The 8,567-nt window shown below is 35.8% G+C and overlaps 1 long non-coding RNA gene across 1 annotated transcript; it reads right to left on the minus strand.

The window, feature by feature from the left end:
- Positions 1–1,302: 1,302 nt before the first annotated feature.
- On the minus strand, positions 1,303–2,168 carry LOC122842577. Its single transcript, XR_006372585.1, has 3 exons — positions 2,112–2,168; positions 1,586–1,693; positions 1,303–1,495 (listed from the first exon to the last, which is right to left on the minus strand). It is a non-coding gene; the product is annotated as an uncharacterized LOC122842577 (long non-coding RNA).
- Positions 2,169–8,567: the final 6,399 nt, after the last annotated feature.

The following is an 8,567-nucleotide window of genomic DNA, read 5'->3' on the forward strand; positions in this document are numbered from 1 at the left end:
TGGATTTTATGAAGACACACCAAAATGTCTCTTCATAAGTCTCACATCCCTCCTGCAGGGTCGTGACCTCCATGTTCAAAACCTTGCTGTGCCGTTTTCCTTGTTGTGAGAAAATCTGGTGAAGGAGCCGCACAGAGGAGGAAGAATGTTTCAAAAGTTTATTTTCTTTTACCGTAAAAACATTTTTTCTCTGTATCTTCAGAGTTTCTGAGGCAGGAAACTGAGATAATAATCAACATACTGAAGAACATTTAGCAGAACGAACCTCTAAGTAAATGTTTGTCTCCAATATCACAACACAGTGAGTGACAGCAAGGATATTCTTTATTTATAGCATGGCACAGTTACAATTTCATTACTCAAATTTCACATGATAACTTTTCTCCCTTCAAAATAAAAAAAAAAAGAAATCTGGAAATTTTGACCAGAGCAGAAACCTGCAAAGCAAAAAAACTTTAAAAAATGTAAAGCAACAATCTAAAAATGTTACAGAAGTTGTTGAATTTCACAGTAATTTTGAATAAATTTAATTATATCCATTTTCTCTGCTGACTAATCCACTTGCTTTACCTTTCTACCCATCATCCTTAACATTTGTTAGAATTTATTACATGATTTCAAATCTCCACCTGGTCAGATGAATGTGATTTGATTCTTTATGTTTGCATATAAATAGGATCTGGTTGTTTTATTAAATTAAAAGTAAACGTACATCTTTATATTATTCAAACTGATGAGCTGCTGAGATCAGATCCTTCACTGGTTTCCTTCCTGCTGCTGCAGAAACACACCAGCAGCTCGTCAAAAAGTCTTTTGCACATGAAGACAAACAAGATCAAATCCGCACATGGACCAAGGAGAAACAGGGTCAGAAAAATATCAGCAATTTTAAAATAATAGCGATTAAAATCTCCTAAGTAAATATAATAAATAACCACAGGGAAGATTGAGACGGTGTAATGAACCAGCAGAACCAGAAGCATTCCCATAGTTCTGTCTTTTTCTTCAGATGACACTGATAAGTTTGTGTTTATGGATCTGAGGGTCCAAAGCAGACACACAATGAACACAGGAGCAGGAAGGAGTGCAACAATCAGGAAACACAGTCCATGTAGGAACTTTAAAAACAGAGTGCCCAAACCAAAACTGAACCCCCAGATCAAAACACAGACGATCACCAGGCCTTTGGTTTGTGTCACTCTGTATGGCAGCGAGAAGGAAATTAAAAAACACCTGCAACACAGAAGAGATTGAAAATCATGAAGAAACTCAGGCTGTAAAATGTTGCACTTCTACCACACCGGTACCTTTCCAGAACTATGACCGTCCTGAAGTAGAGAGCAGCCAAAACACAGCAGGCATAGATGTGAACAGAGTCCAGATGTTTCCAGTGATAATCTGGATGTTGAGGTAAAGCGACCAGAATGATGAGCTGCACCAGATTAGAGAGCAGAAGGTTCATGTAGTAGGAGACAGGAGCTCCATCCAGCTGCACCTGCAGAACCATTTAAGAAAAGACAGAACTGGACATGTAGTAAACATGTCCACATGTTTTTAATAATGATTGTTTATGGGTTTTACATACCAGGCAACACAAAGCGATAAGTAGGAAAGTAAGAGGGAGGCAGAGACGGACGTTGATCCAAATAATCCCACTGAGAGAATCGGAAAACTCCATTTTCTGAGAGGAAAGCTGTTTGTAGGACATCAGTTGACAATGGATTAAACTCTCAAGAACTCAAATACATGAAAGGAAATTTATGACTTTGGTTTTTATTGTCTGTCATTCTGCAAAGATTTATTTTAACTTTTGGGAGAACTTTATACTGTCTTAGTAGCATAATAAATGTAGATCACTGTCTGCTCATGCATTTTTTCTGTTAGGATGTTTGTTGTAAGAAATTTTCACCCCTAAAACATTCGCTGGGTTTTCTGTTGTCATTACTAACATTAACAATAACTGACATTGTTTTATCTCATAACTCGGATAAATAAAGGAGACCATCTGTTTTTAACTGCTTGCTTTTTTTATTTCTTAATATTTTGACTGAATTTGAATCAAATACAAACATTCACTTAAATAAACTGTAATTATGAGATTGTTTACTCACAACTTATCTGAGGAAGATTTTCAGGTTGTCGATCAGTTTTTAGAAAACCTCATATGGATGTTTTCAAATGAAGTGTGCAATAAGGAAATAGTGATAAAACTCCCCCTCCCACTGACACACACACACACACACACACACACTCACACACACACACACACACACACACACACACACACACACACACACATCCTCCATGATACATGGCAAAAAGAAACATTGTAAACATTGTTTTCAAAAGGATAAACCTAAACTCTGCAACTAACTGTTTACAGATTTCTGAGATGGAAATCATTTCATGTATGGAAATATTGACTCTTAATCCACACATTGTGCATTAAACCACTGTTATATATATATATATATATATATATATATATATATATATATATATATATATATATATATATATATATATATATATATATATATATATATATATATATATATAATTTATTTTTCTTTTTCTTTTTTTTATGGTTGAATTTATTTCCACTGTAATGTGGTATAGATGCAGAGGCAGGAAGTTTAGAAAACTGTATAAAAGAAAAACAGAAAAATAAATGGAAAGTAGATTACTAGCAAATGCCAACATGTAAACAGATTATGTTAGGTTGTGAATATGGGTAAAATAATCTGGAATCATGTATTTCATAAGTGCACTTGTTATTTGCTGCAGAAATACACCAGGAGTTTTTTAATGGAGTTTTTCCACATAGAAACTGACAGAATTAAATCCAACCTGATTTATAGATTATGGGCTGGACAGTCTGGACACTCAGAAACAAATTTTCACAAACATAAATATGCTCACATTAATTAGTCTTGTTCTGAGAAATGTTTATCTCTCTAACTTCCACACCTCAGTGTGGTGAAGTGAGTGGCAGGAAGTCGAGTTAATCATCAAAATGCAAAGACGACATTTTGAAGTTAAAGTTAAAAATGTGTCTTTATTATTACACTGTGCTTCTTTTTATGTAATCTACACAACAGCAGCTTAGTCAGTGAAACATGATGTATGACTGCATTGCATCTTATTTATGTCCAAAACCCAGATGGAAATAAACAATTTGTTTATTCACAGATTTCTAAAGTTCAAGCTTCTTCCAGTGAATCTAAAGTGAAAAATAAAAGTAGAGCGAAGCAAAAACAAACAGTTTACTGAAGCAGAATAACTGAATCGACATCAAGCTCAATCAGGCTGAAAGTGATCTTTATTTATACAAAGATAAAATGAATTAAAAAGTATTTCATGATGTACAACTAAATTATCAAATTAAAAAAAGAAATAAATCACAGACTGAAAAAACTTAATGTTGCTTTTCATTTGTTCCAAACACAATTTGATTTTCAATTCAACACATTTAGGTTGATTTACAGGAACAGAAACAAATTTACATAAATAAACCAAATAAAAAGCAGTTTCATCTTGTATCATTGTACTTACAGCTCATCTAATTGCAGCATTTTGATTAGTAAAACAAAACTAAAACATCTTAAAAACAAAGTTTTAAATTAAATTTATGTTCCATTCACTAAATAATAATTTCTCCTGCTTTAACAAACTGATCAGATCATAATTCACAACAGTTTTAGTTAAAACAAAACTAAAAATGTATTTACAATTCATCAGCTAATCGTTACAATTTCAGAAACTTTAGAAGATGTTTCTGCACAGAAGCTAATAGAAGAAAAGCAATTTTCTTTCTTTGAAATCACAATATGATGTGTACAGTAAATGTCTGAAAATACAAAAGTTAAATGGAAAAAAAAAACACAGAATGTCTAATCTGTGTTTTTAGCAATAAGTTCACAAAGTGTCTCTGAAACACAACAAGAAAAACTCAGAACTAAATATTTATAAAAAGCAAAAACAAATCATTGAAATATTTGATATAATACATTTGGCTGCTAATAAAACAAAAACATTTTTATGGAAGTAGATATATGCATGTATATTATATACTCCTTTGTTCTGAGGTGCAGAAACTGCAATTCAACCTTTGAATTTTTGGGATCAATTTTCTTTAACCTATTAAATAAGAGCTTATTTAAATTGATTTGTTTTTGGTTTTCATTTCTCTTCTTACTTGATTCATGTAAAGTCTGAGCTGCTGTGTTTTAGTCAGACTGATGAGCTGCTGCTGTCATTTGCTGCAGCTGTTTCCTTGCTGCAGCAGCAGCGACGCAGCAGCAGTTTTATAAAAGGCCCTTTGGACATGAAAGCAAACAGAATCAAGTCCATGACAGGACTGTGAAGACTCAAAGTGAAAATGATGTTTGTGGTCAATGATGCCTCCTTTGGCCTGTAATATTCATATTCACTCTGATGTAAATATAAATAAATAAAATAAGCACCTGTTGGAAGAATAGTCACTATCTGATTAACCAGCAGCAGAACTAAAATTCCAATGTTTCTGCATTTTTCTTTGACGGGCATCAAGGACGCTCTACACAGTGACTTCAGAGTTACAGCAAGAAGGATGATGGTTACCAGGGTAGCAAGGAGCAAAACACACCTCTGGAGTAAATCGTAAGAAAAAGCGATTAAAAGAAAGACGAGGACTCCAGAAAAAATCCATCCACAAACACTGACAGTCACCAAACCTTTACACTGTCTCATGAACTGACACTGTGGCTTCGATATGTACAGGAACCTGAAAGAGAAGACAAAAGGAAGACCTGAGCATCAGTACACAGACATGTTTACACAAAGCATCTTCCATATTAATATATCTGATTCATTACAGGCTGAACAGCCTGAAATATGAGTTGGTACCTTTCCAGAGCAAAGAACATCCTGAAGGAGAAACTGGCCATTCCGCTACAGCTGTAGACAAATAAAAACTCGGACAATCTCATGGGACCAAATCTGTACACATGCACAAATACAATCAGAGTGATCTGGATCAGATTGGAAACCAGGAGGTTCATGTAGTAGGTAACTGGAATGTGATCCAAACGGACCTGCAGGAAACATTCAGTCAGAACCCAGTTAATGGAAACCAGCAATGAACTGTTGTGGTGTCTTAAAGAAGCATAAATATTTATATTTATCTTACTATGAATGATATTGATGAACCTGCTGTTACCTCTGACTAATCTAGTTTATTTTATAATAACATCCAGGACAATAAGAGATTGTAAGTTTTTCATTCAGCCCATAAAATGAGATTTTTATAAAGAGATAAAAAGGTTTGCAACACTCATCTGTTTATATTTGAATGTTGGTAAAACTTTATTTTTAACCAATACTACAATCTGGATGAAATAAGATGAAATACAGTGAAGGATGAAATGTACTTACTGTGCAGCACAAACCGATGACCAGACAGGTGACGGGTAAACACACATGAATGTTGATCCAAATCATCACAGTTTGATCAACTTCAAACTCCTCTTGTGGATACTTCAATGCTGTTCTTGGAAAGAACATCCTTTCTTCCAAACTTTGTTGATTTTAAAACCCCACCTGTGAAAACATTTTATTTTTAAGTTCTGGTTTTTCATCAGCAAACAGCTGATAAACTGGTTGTACTGGTCTGGTGTGATTTGGACCAATCAATGTTTCAAATAAACTGGAAATCATTTCAATACTTTTGCTTTGTGTTGATTATTTTTTAATGAGTTTGAAATAGTCGTTTCCAACCAGCTTCACTTTTTAAATGCTCCAAACATCTAAATAAACCAGAGAATAAATGATGCTGATTTCAGAGTCATCTTTCTGTTTTGAAATAATCAAAAGGTTTTTACTCACAGCTGCTCCTCAGCCCTCCAGCTCAGCTCATCGGTTTAAATCAGCCTCAGTCCCCAGAGGTTTTCACAGCAGATCTTCAACGAGGAAACTGGAACCATGTGGATTATTCACTCCGCCTACTGCTGCTAACAGACAGTAAAAATACTTATCTTCTGATTTTAAAAGAGCGAGGATGATTATTTATTTCTTTGTGTAATAATTTACTTAATTTCAGCAGATATATCGGTCAGACACTGAAACCCAGAACCCGGCGGTGCCGACTCGTCCCACTGTGCAGACCAGGCCCGGTACCGACCCGTGTCTTCAGTACTGGACCTGTCAACCAACCAACCGCACTAAAACCGCCCGGCACCAAGTAACAGAGACCCTACAGAGCTCCCAGCCAGCCGGGCCCAGTTTGGGTTCAGGTGTGCAACAACCTCACTGTTGTGTGAGACTTTCACTGACTTTATGTTTCCAACATGAGAAAATTAAATCAAAGATTACTGAGGATGTTCAGCGGGTTCAGACAGAACCCATCAGAAAGAAAAGAATCTAAATGACCCTGATCCATTTCATTTCCTTTATAGACATGGTTCTGTAAAGTAGATGGTTCTGTTTGTTTTCAGGACGAGACGCCAACATGTCTTCGCTGCTGCAGGGTTGAAATCCGGCTGGAAACAACAGCAGCAGAGTGATTGTAGCTCTTTAGTGTTTTTATTTCTCACTCTATAAGTGACACAGGGCACAGTTTAAATCCAATTTATTAAAAGTCTAAAAACAAGTACAAGACGACTGATGTGTCAACCAAAAGTTTCACAGAGTTTGACTCCAACCACCATGAAGTGGTTCTCTCTCTGCTCTCAGAGCTTCGCTGTGAGGTGAGCAGCAGGAAACGTAGATAAGAGAAAACATTTATCTTCAGGTTTAAGAGGCTCCTTTATCATTAAATCTCTCATGTTCATAAATAAATGCAATGCAAATGAATGTCTCAGGTTCGTCCTTTCTGTCAAAACTAAGTTTTCCTCAGTTTAGTTTTAGGATTCAGTGAGAAAACTTCTCCAGATTTACTCACATTTCCTTTGACTTTAAAGTTAAACTTCATGATATAATGTGAGCTGCTTTTAATGATGATACATAACACTGGACAGGAAGTCATTTCCCATCTATTCATTTTTTATCTTAGGGTCATTTAATAAACAAGGTGCTACATATATATATATATATATATATATATATATATATATATATATATATATATATATATATATATATATATATATATATATATATGAGGGCGAACCAACCAGACATAGTCGTGGTGGATAAACAACAGAGGAAAGCCGTTGTGGTGGATGTGGCAATACCAAGTGACTGCAACATCAGGAAAAAGGAGCATGAAAAACTAGAGAAATACCAGGGCCTAAGGGAGGAACTGGAGAGGGCCTGGAAGGTGAAGACCACAGTGGTGCCTGTGGTCATCGGGACCCTTGGGGCAGTCACCCCCAAACTGGAACAGTGGCTACAACAGATCCCAGGAACAACATCAGACATCTCAGTCCAGAAATGTGCAGTCCTAGGCACAGCCAAGATACTGCGCAGAACCCTCAAGCTCCCAGGCCTCTGGTAGAGGACCCGAGCTAAGAGGAAGAAGAATCACCACCCGCGGTGGGTGAGAAGGGAATTAATTTATTTTTAATTATATATATATCTCTTTCATATTAAGGGTTTTGTATGTAAGAATATGAATTTAAACTTGTGGTCTGGATTAAACCAGAGAAGGAAAGTTAAACTTAAAGAAGAAATATCATTTATTTTTGACTGACATCAAAACTCCCATTGTAATATTTTGGAGAAGCAAAATGCATTTAACATTTTTCTGATTCCAGTTTTGAAGTAAAAAGTACTTGGTCTTTTCAGCATCCTGGTGGGACATAATATATTATTATATCTTATTTTGGCTTTAAGTCAAAGAGTTTCTGCAGCTCAACACAAAATCACAAAATGAAATAAACAGACTTCACCGCAGTGCAAGATTTATTTCCATGAAGCAAAGAAAAAAATCTACCAAACACACATTTCTTTACTTTTTGTTTAAATGAAGTAAGCATATTGATATAAAGTCGTAATATTTGTGTACGAGGTGGAAGACTTGAAAACTGAAATAATGCAAAGTCAAAAACTCTTGATGTGTTTCATCTGCTGCAACTGAGGCAGCTGAAACACATCAGCAGCTTTTCCACTAATCCTTTACACATGAAAACAAACAGAATCAAATCCATGAAGGGACTGAAGAGAAACAAGATCAGGGAGATGTTATATTTCACGAATGTTCCATGGAAATATGAATTAATATGACACACACTCAACGGGACGATCAGGATTATGTGAACTATCAGCAGCAGAATCAAAGCTGCCACAATCCTACGTTTTTCTTCTGTGGTCAGTGAAGTGGCTGCAGGCAGGAATTTTGGGGTCCGAGCCACACAGAAGATGAACACTGGGGTTGGGATCAAGGAAAACACCACAAAGAATATATACTGTGAAAGTATCACGAACAGAGGAAAAAGAAAAATAGCAAACAGCCAGATCAAAACACAGAACATCACGTGACCTTTGGTCTGTCTGATGAAGAGCAGCTGTGGCCAAGAGATGAGAAAATACCTGAAACAGAGAGACGCCGTTCAGACTGCTGACTCATTAAAACAAATTCAGACACAGTC

Source organism: Gambusia affinis, linkage group LG13, assembly GCF_019740435.1.
Source record: "Gambusia affinis linkage group LG13, SWU_Gaff_1.0, whole genome shotgun sequence".
Taxonomy (NCBI): domain Eukaryota; kingdom Metazoa; phylum Chordata; class Actinopteri; order Cyprinodontiformes; family Poeciliidae; genus Gambusia; species Gambusia affinis.